Below are 19,235 nucleotides of genomic sequence, written 5' to 3'. Positions count from 1 at the left end.
AAAATTAAATTATATAACAAAGGTAAACTTTTTTCCAAATGCATACATTGCTTATAGAATATTATTAACAATACTGGTAACAGTTTTGCTTCCACTGAAATGAAGCTTTTCAAAATTAAAATTAATCATATTTAGTTCAACTATGTCACAGGAAAATTAAATGGATTGGTCATATTGTTCATTGAAAAGTAATATATTAACAAACTTATAATTTTGAATCTCAAAAAGTAAGAAAAATAAGTTTTAGATGATATTTTCTATATTAAGACCTCTCCATCAAAGTTTTATCTAAGATCCCCTATCATCTCGAGCCGCCCCTGCACCTGCGTGGAATATTATTTGTAATAGATTAAACTTACCTGCCTCTATCTCACAACATCCCATGTACTATTATGGAGTTGCTCATACTTTAATACAATACGTATTTTAAACTTGAGAAAAAAATTGATGGAGGAAGAAAACACAAAATAAATATGGAGAAGACCAAAATTTTTTTAGAAAGAAAAGTAGAAGAGTGAGGATTTAGGTTTTAGGTAGCTATTAAATTTCTAAAACCTCTGAAATTTTTATTATTGTTTGGGAATGTTAAGAGGTTTAAAACCATTATTACTCCATCACTCAAAATAAACATATTTGTAACAAAGATTAACTATTTAATGTAGTAATATTTTATGCTATCATCTTTTTTTATATATATATTTACATTGTTAAAAAGACCCAGATTAATATTGTCTAAAACAAATTTCTTCAAAAATCAAATTTAGCTTTTGAATTGTAAATATGATGAATGATAGTCGCTAATGAATTATGTATATATATTTACCTCTCGCCAATGTACAAACTAGCTACTAAAGGACAGTGTTATAAAAAAAATTGGAATGTGATCTATTATACTAATTAATAAAAACCTTTAAAAAGATGGTGAGAGAGAAAAATAAAGAAGAACAAGAAATACATAATATTTTTCTGAAATTTTGGAACATGATCTTGATTAATAAATCTTTAAAACAAAAGATCGTGAGACAGAAAAAAGAAACAAATAAGAAGAAGAAAAAAATAAACCTTAAATTGTGGTTGGAAATGAGTAAAAGAGTTCTTTTATAGTTCCAATGAAGAAAGAATTTATTTGAATCACAAAATTACCTTCCATTCATGTAAGTGGAGGTGGAGTGATTCAAACTTGTGACCTCTTGGTTGGAGATATATGTCAATTATCACGGAGCTATGTATGCTTTGGTAAAATAAGTTGATTCATTGAAATTGATGGCTTATCCTTTTTTTTTCCTTTTAAAAATAAATGGCTAAATCATTTAATTAAACATAAGAATGATTTTGCAATTATTATTATTTTGTTTATTCCAATCAATGAAGATGTAACCCAAGGAAATACTTGAATGGACCAATCAAATAGAGGATGATAAATGGATTGTCTCTAGAATCCACTTATCGGTTAACAATAATATTACAGTGCAATAAGTGAGGTGAAAGATTCGAACTCAGTATTAATTACCGTTGGAGTAAGTTCATATTGGCGGATAACCACTTATATATATCATAGAGTAAAATATTTATATATATTATTTATAGTAAAATATTTACAAATATGTTAGGTAAATATGCACAATCCAAACCTCTAGGATCCTTTTTGGACGTGCTTACTGTTAGGAGTATTTGACTTTTGTCGTACATTGAAAGATTTAAGAATGCTACAGGATTTATATTTCTCTCTCTTAGTTGTCAACCCTTTAATGGTGACGAAGCGAGTATTTTCCGATAAGGATGGTTGATTTCGGGTAACCATATACTTGCTCGTAAAAAGAAATACTCTTCATTTTTTTATTGATGTTTGGACGAAAAAGGAAAATCATTATCTTTTATTACTGAAATTAATTTCTTGAATTTTAAAAGTTTTCCAAAATTAATTTCATTAAAAAAAAAACGTTTTCCATCTTCACGTTATTGGTCGTCTTCAAGCCCTGATCTAAGCAAGGTTTCCACAACACTAATCGATTCTAATCATTCTTTAACGAGCATACGTTTGAGAAGGGTATTGTGCTAACATTTAGAAGCAACCAATGAGTAGACGATTTAGCACCAAATATAGGCCGAAATTGCTTTCAAAGCAGTCGATTTTTCCACGGCACAACGGTTCTCTCCTACCACTTGCAGCCGAGGCTTTAGCTCTTCTTCATGGAGTGCAACAAACTATGGTTGTACACTTTGGTTCGTTTACTGGGAAAGGAAGACCTGTGATTTTCTCCCTTTTGGAGTACTGTTAGAAGAGATTAAAAATTGGATTAATTATATCCCCATATTCTTTTAATGAGACTGCACATATTCATGCAGAATTATTCCCCTTTATTATTATTTTTAATTTGCAATTAAATAAGATTGAGATTCGATAGTTTCAACTTTGGTATAGTTTATTCTTATAGTCCCTATGGAATGAAAGGAACAACACCACATTAAAAAACAAATCTCTATCTTTCGATATATTTCCATCGACACACCAACCCGACCCTTAAAGTTCCGATTAATTTATTCAAATCCAAACCAATCCAAACAAGCTTATAACCCAACCCAACTTTCACGGTTTGAGTTACTATTGTTGAACAACTATTGTTGTGCCATTTGTTCAGAAGCCAAAACTTTTTTCTTGTCTTGAGTTCATATTTGAATCTAGAGAGATCACAGAGAAATCTACTCAAAATCAGATATCAGAGCTGCCCTCAAACTTTTCTACATTACACAACAGCCTTCCATTTTCAAACATTATCAAGTGATGATTCATAAACTTGGTTCAGAAATAGGATCAACAAAGAGATCATCAAGTTATTATCATACATTCCCACACCTCTTGGTGTCTTGTACACAGTTGTTACATCCATATAAAGAAGAGATAAAAGAAGTAACTAAATCCTTCTGAATCCCGACATGCTTAAAGCTTATCATAAATCAATACCGATCTAGTGAGTGAACTCACTTTGATTGAAGATATCTCAATATTTTGGAGAATCAATTCTCAGGCTGAGACGAGGAGCATATGATTGAGTTATTACCCGTCTTAGTTGTCTTTCTCTGTTTCTCGATGCTAATCGAGTGGCATACGAGCAACCAACGAGACTTGGAAGCAAACTTGCTCACCAGAGGGGTTGGATTATCAGCTGTCAGGATGCCTTACAATTTTCTGCAGAATAACTGTTCTTGCCATTGTTACATCTCTGCTGCATTTACCAGCATGTACACTCAACTTCTCAATGGTTTCATCAAAACCTTCAAGGTTTTTCTTTATTTCATCTATTACAAGCTGCATAGCTCCCTGTTCTCTAATGCCGAGATTGGCATTCTGCAACAACGAACCGAACTGAATCGACAATTTCCGAACAAGCACTCGAATGTTCTCAAAGTCCTTCAGAATTATGTAAGTGTGACCTTGCATTGAGCTGATAAGTTGCTTCTCCTCTTTAATTTTTTCAAATAGCGATTCCACATTGAGTTACACCATTTCCCGACCGGGCCCATTGGAACCGCCAGGGCAGCAGCTAACGCGATGACCACGGGAGGTGCAGACATCGCAGCTGCTACGACGGAGAAAATCAGAACCGATGCAAACGCGGTAACAAAAATGACATTCGACACTTTCTTCCACGTCTTCGTGGTGTTATACTTTTTGTCAAGCCTCCTCTTTTCAGTTTGCAACTTCTTAAACATTGACAAATGCTGCTTATATAAGGACTGAAACAGCTGAACAAACTCCAGAGTAAATGGATCCCCTGCCTCCTGAAACTTCTTCAACTCTTCAAATGTCCTAACATATCTCTCATCACCTCCATTTTCAACTTCCTCCAATTGCTTAACAGCAAGCTTAATGATGAACTGGCTGTCCCGAGTTCGCCGTAGACAGTTCTCCAACCCCGTGCAGAAGTCTAAAGTTTTGAGACTGTTATCAAAGAACTCATTCACAAGCTTAAACATCTCCTTGTTGCTCCACACATCCTCCTTACTTTCAAGGATGATCTTGACCACATCTTGATTCATTTCCAGCAGACAGTCAGTGACCTCCATGAGGGCATCGAACGACAGCGACCGAGCCTCAACTCCCGTGGCTAGAGAATTTAGGACTCGGGTCGTCCGCTCATGGACCGCCACATCAAAGGATTGCAAATCCGGATCATTTTCACAAGCAGCTTCATATGAACTAAGGTCAGCAGCATACTGAGAATCAACATTTATGGGAAGAGGAGAAGAAAAATCTCCACCACTTGATCTGTTCTTGCTAGATTGTCCTCCCATCATTGCCAGACAGTAATGATCTCACTAAACACAAAACTCAAAAAATCCCCAAAATGGGTTTTCAACAAAAATGGTGAGAATTCCTTTTTCACCCACTCTCTCCGTTTCCTATCCCCCCACTGTTTGCTAAAGCAAGAACAACCCCAGAAACTCAAAAAAACAGAACAACTAAGCGAGATTCTTCAAAAATTCCAGAAACCCATCAGAGATTTTGGGTCAAACACAAAAATCCCCAAAATTTTCAGCTCAAAATTGAAAGAACAGGCGCCATTAATTGAAAAGCAACAAGATACCTCGATTTGGGGAAGAATCGGAGAGATCCAACAAAACCCAGATGAGGAAGCAGAGATGAAATCCAATGAGACCCGGAAAAGGGAATGATGTGGAGGATCGGAAGCAAGCTGCGGAGTAAAATTACAAAAAGTTTGTGAAGAAAGAGAGGTCTGAGCAGAAGGAGGGGATCTCCGCGAGGAACATGGAGAAAGGGGAAATGAGAAAACCTAGTGAAAATGGAGCGAATGGTCGAAAGTCAGTCAATGCAGAACAATTATCATACTGTAGTAGTCTTCCAACTACGCGCAGTTGAATTTTCTTTTTCTCGATTTTGTTTTTTGCTTTTGGTGTTTTTCAGGCACCATCGTATGAATATCGAAGGCTTTTCCACGAAGTTTCCTTTGACTTTAACTCACTCTAACGAAGCGTCGAGACGCTTTTGTCTCTGATCAAGGAGTCATGAGTTAACATAATAAATTTGATAAAATGTTGAGAAATATTAGATAATTAAGAGAGAAATATAAAAATGTAGATTTTTTTTTTATAAAAATAATTAGTTCTCAAATATTTAATAGGGGTAAGAACAAGATTTCATTAGCACTATTAAACATTAAGTATTTTCCATAAATTTTTAACTTAATTACCGATAAAAAGAAACCACCATAAAACTTTTGCGATTTGTTCCAAAAATACCACACTATCCTTTCAAAAGTTTCAATACCATCCTCCACTTTTCACAAATGCTTCAAAAATATATTTTGAACGAATATTGATATGGGAAAATTTAAAAAGACGTGGCGTGACAATTAACGTGGAAGCTCATCTCGATTAAGTAGAGAGAAGGACAAAATTGGGTGGATTATAGAGAAGTAAGTTCTCTCAACAATGGAAGAAGAAGACTTTTATCGCAAAATTGGGACCTATATGTCACATCCATATGTTAATTTCCATATTATTCTAAATTCTGCCACGTCAACTTTTCATTCAAAATGATAGAGGTATTTGTTAAACAAATGATAAAGTTTGAGGATTTCTTTTTCTTTTTGTAATTTAGCCTAAAACTTTTGTCTAAAATATATCAAAAGATCCCCAACGTTCGAGGTAATTCTTTGATACTTAATCTTTCAAAATTCTCAATTTTACGCCTATATTACAAATTCTCGAGTAGGTCCTTAGTAAAGAAAATATTAAAACTTACTAATTAAAAATTTATATATGTATTATTAAATTATTATTATAATTACATATTTAGATACATAGATATGACACTTCGATCTCGCCTCGAAAGAAATAGGTTTTATAGATTGATGAGTTATGTTTTTTCAAATGAGTGAGTTGGATTTTATATATGTGATATGGTATTTGAGTAGCATGTTCATTGCTATATGGATAATTAAGAAAATAGCCCTCCATGTGGACATGAACCAAACATGACGTGGCACTCGACTAAACCAATTGGCCAAGTGAAGACTGATTTGGCCAAACCCACACCACTGAACTGACCCATGGGCATCGACCAAGGTGAAGGGGCCCCTGAGGTCAACCCGAACTATGAGCCTCACGCCTCAACAAGGTTACCTTGCCTGAATGTGGAACCAAACTAGAACCACTGCGCTTTACGTCATGGTCGATGGTGCGACAATCGTCAAGGGTTCTGTACGAATGGACTAGGGCATCAAAGTTTTGCATTCTCCTTTTCCCTCTCCCTTTCTTTTCCCTGATATGAACCTTGAGTCATCAAAGCCTTTCTAACTCGACCTGGTCGGGTCAACGTTCTCTATAAATAACAGAACCTACCTCATATTTAGGTGCGTGATATTATTCATGTTTAGCTGGACACAGTTCAATTTAATACAAGCTTAAAGGATGTGAAGTAAGCACTACTAAATCGATGCGCAGGTTTACATAGCTCATTTGCCTCCACCTCATATAGGATTCCAAGCCAAAATTTAGTATCAAACAAACATTAAATTTTTTTTTTCTTTTTTTTTCTCACGAACTTGTGAATTTTTGCAGAGTGAGTCAATTTTGTACGTTGATTAAACCTAATTTGATGTAAAGCTTGCTTCAATTGAAATTGGTGATTAGTTTTTTGGAAATGTTACTTTTTTTTTTTAATTATTGGGTGAATTAGCCAAAAGTTGAACAAAGGATAAAAATAACAACACTATCTAAGTGTAGCATCCAATTTTATAAAATTGAAAGTTTAAAAAGAAAAATCAATAGACCTTTGTCAAGTTTAAGAGTAAAAATAGGAAAAAATTTGTTCTTACCTACGAGCGGCTTTGCTTTTAGTTCTACCAAAAAGATCTCATACCAATAGAGATAATTGTCCTTCCTTATATACCATGGATCACTCGATCTCCTAATGTGGGATTTTGTTTGCCATCCTTACAAATCCAACACATCTACCATAAAAGAAAAAATGAGAAATTTTTCAACAATTAAGAGAGTTCGAGAAAGTGCTAGAGATAACCCATAGAAATAGATACAAATGTTGGACCAAAGAAAATCTTTTCAAAAAACTTAGAAAAAAAATATCCCCAAATGTGATTTTCAATAATAATAGGATAAATGATAAACTAATGATGGAGAAAGGAAAATTTTCAAGGAGGAAAAGTGAAAGACCACTTAGAAATCTTGGGAGACAAGCAAATGTTTTCTAGGGTTTGAGATAGCCTAGTTTGCTCTTCCAAATTAAACCTTGAATAACTCCATGTGTCTCTTTGTGTGGAAAGTCAACAAGTTAATTGAAAAAGAAAGAAAAAAAAACCTAACTAGGATTAAAGATAACTTAAAAAGGGTTTAGTTAAAAAAAAAGAGAGAGATCTTTAAGACCTGTTTGGTAACGCTCATATTTTTCGTTTCTTATTTTCATTTCTTACTTCCCCTTTTCAATTAAGAAAAAGAAAAATTGCATTCGACAACTACTTTTTGTTATTTGTTATTTCCTTTTTATTGAAAAAAGAAATAGAAACATGTTCGGTAACTTTTTTTTATTTTTTTATTCGCTTAAATTTTAAATTGATATGAAAATTAATTTTAAACATGCAAAACTTTTAAGTTGCATTTGCTTTTTATATTCATCTTACTTTTATCTCTATCGGAAGAAATTAGAAATGTAAAAAAAAAAAATTGATTTTGTTGTTTCCAAAAGTACACAGGATTCTGGAAACATTTTCTTAAAAAATGAGAAACGAGAAACAAGAACAATTACCAAACGCATATAATTTTTAAAAATTGAAAATCAAAAACAAGAAACGGGAACGTTTCTAAATAAGCTCTTATATTTCTCATTTTATTATTATTATCATATTCTTGTTTCTAATTTTTTAAAAGCTTAAAGTGCTTGGTAATTTTTCATTATTTCTCGTTTTTCATTTTAAAGACACATCCCTTAACTTGTATTCAAATTTTGAAACAAAACATTTTAATCTTTTCATAAAAATATAGTCTATCACACATATTTTTGTTTCTTTCCAAAAAAATGAAAAATAAGAAAGAAGAAGCGAGAACAATATTAAGGGCATCTTACCGTTATTAAGGGCATCTTACTATTCCTCATTGGCTCAATTCGATCAAATATTAGAAGATAAAATCTTGGGATTTTACATTCTTAATTACCTTATAAGATTATTAAAAAAAAAAAAAAACCTTATACGAAAATTTCATTCATTTTATTTAAAAGCTAGATAAAAATTGATTCACTATAGTTACTTCAACGGTTGGGTGAGTGCAAATTTTAGCACAATTTATCCAATATATTACAATAATAGAACCTACAAATTTTGTAAATATAGAAAAACTATAACATAAACATATCACTAATTTCATTTAATTGGTGATTATATTTAGTCAAGGCAATTTCAATGACGTACAATTAATGAAGATATATCAATTATTTTCTTTTTCTAAAATATCAATTATTAAAATTAATCATTATGTAGGTGCCTCATTGATTGTTATATTAGACATATTAAGGCTTGTTTGGTATACAATCCGATTTATTGTTTTAAGATTTGATTAGTGAATACCTTTCGGGCATATTTGTTTTTCAAAACAGTTTTTAAATTTTGTAATCATAGAAACTCTTAAATAACATTTTGAGTGTATTTGAATTTTAAATTTCAAATTTTAAAATGCATAATTACATTTTAAAAGGTAAAAATTTTGATAAATATGATTTTCAATAAAATTAAAATATGTAAATATAATACATTATAAATTATATAATATTGTAAATAATAATGGTACAAAACTTATAACATATATTTAATAAATTAATTAATAATATTTTAGATTGAACTAAATTTTTAGTCGGTAACTGCTATTAATTTATAAAGATGTTACTAAACACATCATTCAATTTCCAAATCTGCTACCAAACACATGTTCGAAAAAACTAAAGACATATCCCTTGTTTTCAAACTAGTGACCAAATACCCTTTGGTTATTTATACACCGTTTTCTTTTTGAAATCTTAGAGACCAAAGATATCTAACTCAAAACTCTGGATCAAAAATATTTTTGCCATACTTCTTTTACCTCCACAATTGCGGCGAAAAAGCAAAACAGTAACCTCCTGAATGATAATAAGTGTCTTGTATACCGAGCTATGTTTAGATTGTTAATTTATATGCACATGTTTGATTTTTACTCTTATTAGATAATAATTAAATTAGTAGAACATAATATAAGACAGGGTCATTTTATAAAAATGAACTCAAATTTGAATTTATTTTTAATTGAGCTTAAAAACTATATAATAGTTTAAATAAATTAAATTGATGAATTCTGATCCAAACTTAACTAGGTTGTTGGGTTAACTTAACTCAATTAGAGGGGAAAAAACACAATATAATAATATAAAATTACAAAGTTTTCAAACATTGTGGGACATTAGATACGGAGGTTGATCATGGCGTGCGTAATAATTCTTGGTTTTTTTCTTTTTAATAATAATAATAATACTTCTTCCCATTTATTTTCAAAATTTGCTACTAAGGCTTGGTTGAGATGGGTGCGGCTTTTAAATAACTAGTATTTTAGCACGTGCTTCACTGATTATATTTTAAGTTTTTCAATCCAACCAAATTATATGAAATTCAAAAATATTCAGCGAGTAGCGTATACGAAATATTGGGGTATTTCATAAATATGCTTACCGAGGTGTATACAAAATGTTGGGGCTTTTTTTAATAACTACTATATATATGAAGTAAAGTTGAAGAAAAAATGTAAGCTAGACAATCAATCTCCAAATTGTCGACTTCTTTTGACTTCGCAAAATTTAAATAAAATTTATGTACAAAAACAATAAAAAAATTATATGGAAGGAAGATAACAAAATTTAGTTTGTAGTTTTAATATGTAGTGGTTATTGAAAATATATCTATATATATTACACAATCTTTTGTAGTTTTAATTAATCTAGTTTTTTTAGAATTCTTAAAATTAAAAGATTATATAAATAAAAGTTTAGAATTAAAAATTTTGGAGGTAATAATGTGAAGAGAGGTTAATCCATAAGTTTTTATATTTATTTTATTTTTCAATTGAGATATTTAATATTGTTTATGTACACGTGTGAAGTTGGCTTGATATTTACAATAAATTTTCTTTATGCAATTAATATGATTGTGTATATGAAGTTGGAAGAAGAAATATTATTACTACTAATCAATAAAGAAATAACACTAAACAGAGAATGAACAATTTTTTTTATAAAAAAAAATTAAATAAATAAAGAGAGAGTTTTATATAGTTGTATAAGCGAAATAATGTTGCAAAATTTTGCAATTTTATTATTAATTTTTTTAAAGGAATTTTATTATTATTATATTGAAAGTGTCATCATAAATTTATAATTAATTTTTAGAAACAAATTTTATTTTAAGTTTTAACATTATATTGTCATTTCTCAATTGTATGAACTTATTTAAATTATTAATTTTAAATATTTTGATACTGTTGTTTTAAATAAACATTAAATATTAAATTTTTGTGGAATTTGTGTGAATATCTTAAAGAATTTAATATGATATGAAAGGATTTTATTTATGTGTGACCGGATGAGATTTTCATTCATAATATTTACAGAAGGATGTGATATAGTTTAATGTTGAATATATATATATATTGATTAATAAATCTTAAAAATAAAAATATTGTGAGAGATAAAAGGAGAAAAATAAAGAAGAATGAGAAAAAATAAACATCACAATGTTGTTGAAAATGAGTGAAGTGAGTCATTTGACGAAGTTGTTGCAAGACTTTTAAAATTCTACCACCTTTTAAATATTAACACTATTAAATGATAATGAGAAAAGTTTGTGTATTCTTTGCAAGACAAAATCACGTGAATTGAAATAGATTTCAAAGATCAAGACAAATATTAAAAAAAAAATTCAAAACAGAACCTATGCTAATCTAATAAATTAAGGGTACATACGGTATTGAATAAAAAATTGAAATAGAAAAAATATAATTTCAAACCGCAAAACAAAATTAAAATTGATTTCTTTTCATTAAAATAGAAAATAAAATAAAAAAATCAAAACAAACTCACGAAATTGAAATAGAATTTCAAACCGCAAAAGAAAAAAATAATAAAAAGAAATCAAAACAAAACCATACCATTAATTAAGGGCACATATGGTATTGAATAAAAATTGAAGGGTAATATTGCTAAAAAAATTATGGTATATCCGTACAAATATAATATATTATAGATAGAGCTATACTGATTAATAAAATTAAAAATAAAATAATTAAGAAACAAGAAGAAATATTGAATTATATATATATATATATATATATATATAAATGAGTGAAAAAGTCTTTTATATAATGATAAAAGGAAGATGTTGCAAAACTATTAAAATTCCACCCCTTTAATATTATATAATTAAACACCGATGGAAAAAACTCTTTAAATTCTTAACACTCATGGAAAATTAGGTGGAATTGAAATAGAATTTTAAAAGGTAAAAAAAAATCAAAACAAAACCTACAAAAATAAAAATAGAATTTTGAAAGGATAAAAAATATAAAAAATCAAATCAAAACCAATCCATAACCAACCCACGAAATTGGAAAAGAATTTCAAAAGGCAACAAAAAAGGAAATCAAAACAAAACCTACGCATAAGTTATAGCCATGTTTAGTATTACTTAAAAAAATGAATGGTAAGAAAAATGGGGAAAAGAGAAGAAGAATAAGACGAAAAAAATAGACCTCTTGAAAATGAGTGAGGAGAGTCTTTTTATATAGAAGAACTTTTAAAATTCTAACACCTTTTAATATAACTAGTAAGAAACACGTGCGTTGCACGTAGAATCTTATAGTTTTAAATTAAAGTAGAACAAATAGTGTTTTTTAAGTTTATAATATTATCATTTTAAAGAAAGAAAGTGATTATATATAAATATAAATTCAATGTATGATATTGTTGTAATAAAATAAGATGATGAAAGATTAGCATGGAAAGTAAGTACAAATTTGAAGTGTAAAGAAAGATGGAAAAGCACCAACGTGGTTTTTTTTTTTAATGAATGAACGTTCTTAATTTACCTCTAATTTTCTTGATTATAAATTATTATATTACATTTTATTTTTGTTAAATTGTGTGACGTTAAATCATTAAGTTTGTTCATTCTATATTCTAGAATGAAAAAGAAAGGTAAGAATGAGAGAAAGAGTAAACCCTAAAAGGTCCAACCTTATGATATTGAGAGGGATAAAATTGTTTTTTTGCCCTAACTTTGTAAAAATAATTACAACATTTCACATATATAAATCAAAAGCATCACTTTAAAAAAAAAATAAATAAAATTCAAACTCATAAGCATTCTTATTATCCAAATTATGAGAATGATCGAATTTTTCTTGATCTCGATTCCATTGACCACCATCTCGACACATCGTACTCTAGAATTTCTTTCAATCTGAACAATGATAAATTTGGAGAAAGCGAAATAATGTCATCAACTCAGCTTTAATTTGGCTTCTCTTCACTATCAATTATCCTCTCGATCACCCATATGTGCATTGTTGTTGTCGTTGCTAAAGCAAGAGAGTAATCTTTATACCTTCACACCACTTAGAAAATTTTCTACTTTGTTCCATCCACCACCTCTTCATTTTTGGTTGGCATGAGAAAGAGAGGACACATATTTATATATGGATTGGAAGGGGGTTAGGAAGATGAAAGGATTGGGAGAGGGTATGTGATAATTGGAAGGAGGTTAGGAAGATGAAAGGATTGAGGGAGGATATGTGGTAGATGAAAGGAGTTAAAAAAAAATTAAAGATAAAAATAATGAAAGAATAATTAAGAGAGAAGAGAAAATAGGGGAATTTAGAGGGGTGAGATCCTGACGGAGAGAAGAGATAAATTGAGAGAGGGAAAGTTTGTATTTAAATGACACAATTGTCATCAAAAGAAAAATGAAAAGACTTATAGCGAGAGGGCAAAAATAGTATATAGAGTTAATTATATAGAAGCGAGAGAGGAGAGAAAAACACTTCAAATTCTAGGAGTAAAAAATAAATTAAATAGATGATAAAACTTTTCATATTCTAAACCAGATTAAGTGAAATTATAATTTAAAAAAAAAAGATAAATGGTTATTTGGGTAGGTTAATTTGAGTAATGCATTTGGATGGTGGAGAAAATGAATGGAGAGTAGATGTGAAAGAAATATAATGAGAGAATTAAGATAAATGAATGCAAGAAAAGGAATTTGTATAGGTGAAGATAAAATATTTTCAAAGAAAAAAAAAGAGATAAATGAGGGAGTGGGCGTGAGAATGAGAGAGGAAGAAAGTAGGAGAGGTAAATGACAAATTTGCCATCAAATTTTTATAAAAATGAGTTATTGAAGAAGGGTAAAATTAACCTAAAAATTTCTCCTCATCCCACCTTTTATATATACTATAGATTAAACGCGCTATTAAATGATGCATTCTTAATACTTATGTAGAATTGGAACTCTTTACATTATTTAGAATTGAAACCTTTTACGTTCTTAACAGTTATGCAAAATTGAGTATAATTGAAATAGAATTTTAAAAGGAAAAAAAGTAATAAATAATAAAAAAATCAAATCAAAACCAACACCTAACCAATCCACAAAATTGGAAAAGAATTTCAAAAGACAACAAAAAAAATCAAAACAACCCAAGAAATGGAATATGATTTCAAAAGAAAAGACAGACAAATAAAAATTTAAGCATAAATAGTATTAAGTAAAAAAATGAAGGGTGCTATTGTCCAAAAATGTTTGTATCAGATCTGTACTTTTTAATATAATTATAGATTGTTATCAATGATATTTTTAGAAAAATTAGTCTAAAGAGAATTTCAAATTTAAATATGAAAAAAAGTAGGTTACAATGGTTGGTAAATTAATACTAAATTGCTATGATTTTGATATAATGACTAAAATAAACATTATTATTCACACGAGATTTTTGGAGAAAGTTATTCAATTGAACTTTGATATTGTATATTTGTGTAGGGAAGGTAATCTTTTGTATTTATCATTAATCGAATTTGATTTTATGGTTTTAGATGTTTGTTCTTTAACTTGAATTGAAATGTTATACACTCAGATTACTCAATTTACAGTCTGAATTATCTAACTTTCTAAACATTTTGAAATGAGAGTAACTCTTTTATTTATAGATCAGTTTTCTCACAAACTTTTGGATGATTTTAGATGGATGGACTTGGGTTCTATTTGAATCATGGTCCGAATTTAATTTCAAAAGTTCTAGGTTAAAGGTGATTTTGGAGTCAATATATGGACTTATGCCCTATTTTGGTCTTGGGCCAAATTTAATTTCAAAAGGATTAAGCTTGGGTGATTTTTGAACCTAACCACTTAAACTCGGCTTGACTGATTTTGGACCCAACTCAATCCTTTTATGTAGATTTAGACTTATTTAAATTTAGTTAAGTCAATTATCGATCCACTACAACGGTCTTCAACGGATTTTTGAACTAATTTGATTACGAGCCCAATTTCCTATATATTCCAGTTCGACCAATTAAATCCAATCCAAATGTCCAAAGAAAAATGTGTTATTTGAGAATCACATCTTTTTGACTTTAATTTTAATTTAGGGACACATGCAAGTTTGTAATTGATCTCAAATTTAATAAAATAGAGTTTCATCAATAATAACTTGACGGTTTATTAACAATGCAAAATTTACGGTTGTAGAAACATATAATTAAAATTTATGCAATTTATTATTGATAATTTAGAAATTTTTAAAGATAAATTGCTCTTATTATCTATGTCAGAATTTCGACCCATTAGCTTCACCACCAGCATTTACAAAATTATTGCCAAAGACATTAGCTAATGGATTGAAGATGGACAGTACACTGTGAAATCCTCCAAAGGGGAAAGGAGTTATCTTCAAGCTTGACCTCGAAAAGGCCTTTGAGAAGCTAATATTTTGCACTGTAAAGGTTTTGATCTCAAGTGGATTTCATGGATTAAAGGTTGTATATCATCCGTGCCACTCGGTCATTTTGAACGGCAAATCAAGAGGGAGAATTTTTAGAAATAGAGGTATTCGCCAAGGTGGTCCCCTCTCTCCCTATTTGTCGTTGCAATGGATTATTTGAGCCGCATTCTTGAAGAAGCACATAGTAGGAATCTCATAGGAGACACTAACTTTCATGTTTCACACCTACTTTTTGCAGACGACATTCTTCTGTTAAGGATGAATAAACCACCACTCAATCCAAAAGCTTAAGCTGATATGTTGGGTAAATTTAATTCATATGATTGATATCTAATAGATAGTACACTGTGAAATCCTCCAAAACTTTTCTGGCGTCCCCTCCTGCAGAAATTAACTTAGTTTTATTCAAGAATTTGTGGACTCTATCTATCTAAAGAAGGGTAAATTCTTCATATGGTGTGTTACTCATAGAAGCATCAACACAGCCGATCGGATTCAATCACGCATGAAATCCCTCTACCTCAAGCCAAATTGGTGTGTCCTATATAAAAAGAGCAACGAAACTTAAGATTATTTGTTCCTACATCTTGAATTCTCAAAAATTTTATGGAATTTTCTCTTTGAAACTTTCACACTGCCTCTATGTCTCCCTAGTAATGTTGTGGACTTCATTGCGAAAATGCTTTCCAATTGTCCCAAATCTAGGGCTCGATCCTTTGGAGCAATGCAGTAGGCTCGATCCTTTGACACCTTTGGTTGGAAGGCAATAATCGAATTTTTGACAACAATGAGAAGTCGATTATCCATCTTTAGGAGGACATTAAAGTTGCAGCTTCTTTTGTAATTACAATGTATCTACTATATCTTTAAATTGGGAAGCCCTCCTTTAGCTTTCTCTTCCTCCTTGGAAAGCTCATTTAGCTTCTCTTTTATACGTATGTTTCTCACATACTCAATGAATTGATGTATCTTTTAAAAAAGATAAATAAATATTTGTCACCATGCCATTGAGAATATGAACTACTAGATAGAGCCTCAACCATTTAGTAACCTTCAATGAAATGTCAACATGAACTTAGCTCACCGGCGTAATTGGTACCTACCTCTGACCAACAAGTTTATGAGTTTGAATCCCCTCACCCACTTGTATAACTTCAATGAAATAGAAACTTAAAAAAAAAAAACTATATTTAAACTAGATTAAAATTGAAACAAAATTAATGCCTACAAAATTTTTATTTAACAGTTATATTTAATTAAATTTTATCTGTGATAAATTCAAATTGTAGTCAAAACTACAAACCTCTCAACAAATTTAAATAGTGATCCAAATATGAGCTAGCCCTACTTGATTTATCTAAACCACAACTATATTTACCAAATCTTTTACCTATACATAAAATAACTTCATAATTTGTGTCAATGTTGATAAATATTTAGCAGGTTTTTTTTTCATCATTGACTGGCTATGTGAAGGAAGTTGATTCTCGAGCCAAGTCAAAGCTTATTCATTTATTTATTTCTTTTTCAAATTACATGTCAAGGAGTGATATCACATGTCAATCGAATGAGAGCAAATATGGACACCTACTATAAATCCTCATTGTTTTATTTTCCAACTATGTTGATAAACATTTAGTTAGAGACTTTGTTTCATTAGCACTGGCCGCCCATGTGTGGGAAGGTAATTCCCAAGCCAAAAGTTTTTTTTTTTAATTATTTTTTAAACTTCATGCCAAGGATTGATTGAAAGCAACTTTAGACTGTATTTACCATAATAAATACTGACGTTAAATGTTCCTCAAATCGACTCTGATTGAAAGCTGCTTGAAATTGCATTTGTCATAATAAATAACAGTCGTTAAATATTCCTCAAATCGCCCCAAAGTGTGCTAATCCAAAATATCACAATGTGCTCTAAAAAATATATTATAACCTATGCTTAGATTAACTTCATAATTTATGTCCATGTTGATAAATCTTTGGTAGGCTTTTTGTTTTTTTCATTGGTAGAATAATGCACATCCCCCATCTGCTGGCTCCTTTCGCCCAGGGGCATCGCGAAGAACAATGTCAGAGACAGGGGGAGAACCTTTTGTTGGTTACGCGCGAAAGCAAAACTGCATCTCCGCAATGTTGCACAGCCGAAACACATACCCAAACTCACGCACCGGTAGAGGCAGCTCCAGCTCATCGCAATCCTGCTATGCAACCTCCCCAAGCAGAAATTTCCCAATAAGATCTATGGATTGAGTTGAAACAACCTCTGATGCTGTATGGGCTTGAAGCTGGTGCTCATGCAGAGTTTCTAGAACAGTCTCTACATGTTTCAGATACTTCTCTCCCCGTGAGATCCGAAATAGGAAAGGCATTGATGTATCAGATGTGGAAAGTGGTCAGTCAACTAGCTGCGAAAAAGCTAATGAGAAGTCCATCTGTGGAAAGTCAAATCCCAAGCCAAGTCAAAGGGATTCTTTTTTTTTTTAATTTAAAACCCCATGCAAAGTCAAAGTTTTCCTTTTTTCTTTTTGTCTAAAGGGTGTGAAGCATGTGTGCAACCAAAGTGACCAAAACAAAAAAACCAATATAAACAACAAGCAATGCATGTGGGCTTGGATTTGGTGCACTCTTAAACAACATTAACTTGTTAATTAGGTTTTTTGATCTGTTTTAAATTCAAAAGGTTCCTTCTTGATTTCAAAGTTACACAAATAACAAAAAGGGTTGTAACAAATAAAACAATCCAATCTATTGACTTGACTTTGTTGGATTTAGTTATTTTAAAAACTTTGGTCAAACACTAATGCATGATTATAAACTATTCATTAAATATGGTTTTGAAATTACAAAATTAAGCATGAAGGAAGCATCTCTTGTCTTTGTTCTAGCACATGCTTGCATCTTCAAATTGTCTATATATAAAGTTGGTTTCTTTATACAAACAACTCCAACTTGTAAAAAAGTTATTTTTAGAATATCTTTCAAACAAACACAAACTTTAATGTTAATTTTGATCATATAATAAGTAAAATAGAAATTCTTACCTCTTAAAGATTATTAAATAGAGTAGAAAATCCATTTTTACCATTTTAATAAAAATACTAATTTGACATTGTGATTTACTAGTTAACTTCATTATTTATCAAAATTTCCCTGTGAATACTACCAATCTTTCTAAGTTTTTAACCAAAAAAAAAAAAACTCTAAAGTTATCGTCAGTGCTCGATCATTATTGGACACAATGTGTTTTGTTCCCCCTTCATATAATATTACTGTGAGAAATTTAAACTCACGACCTAAGTAGATATAATGATAAATTGAGTTAGAATTATTATATATTACTTTATTTTCTACATACTCACTAAATAAATAAATAAAATATTGTTTACAAATTATACGAGTGAATATGACTCGTCTATTTGTATATTTAATTAACCTGATACCTAGGTTCGTTTAACATCACTATATTGATGTAAGATTTGGATAAGGGATAAGAATACTCCTTACACACAAGAGATCTGCACATTAGTGTGGTGCTAAGCCCAACGTAATACCTGAGTCGTTAAATAAATATCGTTTAGTTTAGAGTAGCAAAAAGTAGGCTGGTGTAAAAGAACGTATCCCGCATCTCAAGCATCTTATCTTATTTTTAGAGGAGTCTCCTCAAGGTTGCTTGATGAATTGACTCGATCAAGTCGGGTCGTGTCTAATATGGTCCGGTTGAATGGTCCAATTAATTTATTGATTTGATCCAATTTGGTTCACGTCCCTTCTTTGACTTTACTTCATGTGAACTTAATACATCTCACCAATAACAAATTTCACTCATGTATAATGTTTTCTATTTTCAAGATATGTGATAATAGATTTTCACACCCATTTTCATGTTCTATTTTTAAAGATAAACTTTTATGCTCAGATTTTTTTATTTTTTTATTTTTTGAAAAAACTAGAAAAATTAGCTTTTGAACCTCTATTTTAGGTTTTTTGTTAAGATAATTTTTTATGGGTTTCCAAAAGTGAAGTATTCGGAAATCCTGTTTTGTGATGACACATCACGCGTTTAAATGCCGCGTGGAATGATCGTGTTAGTCAATCATAGAAGGAATTTTTTTTTAATTGTTTTTCCTTTTCTAGACAGGAAAAAAAAAAGCGACTTGTAAATATAGCAAAAAGAAAAAATTAAA

At 30.3% G+C, this 19,235-nt stretch overlaps 1 pseudogene; it reads right to left on the bottom strand.

The window, feature by feature from the left end:
• Positions 1–2,762: 2,762 nt before the first annotated feature.
• LOC148212796 (UPF0496 protein At2g18630 pseudogene) lies at positions 2,763–4,882 on the bottom strand (annotated as a pseudogene).
• Positions 4,883–19,235: the final 14,353 nt, after the last annotated feature.

This window comes from Momordica charantia (assembly GCF_013281855.1).
Source record: "Momordica charantia cultivar OHB3-1 chromosome 2 unlocalized genomic scaffold, Mcharantia_2.0 BLBB01000002.1, whole genome shotgun sequence".
NCBI classification, from domain to species: domain Eukaryota; kingdom Viridiplantae; phylum Streptophyta; class Magnoliopsida; order Cucurbitales; family Cucurbitaceae; genus Momordica; species Momordica charantia.
The sequence above is the reverse complement of the archived record's forward strand: the minus strand, read 5'-3'. Positions and strand labels throughout refer to the sequence as shown.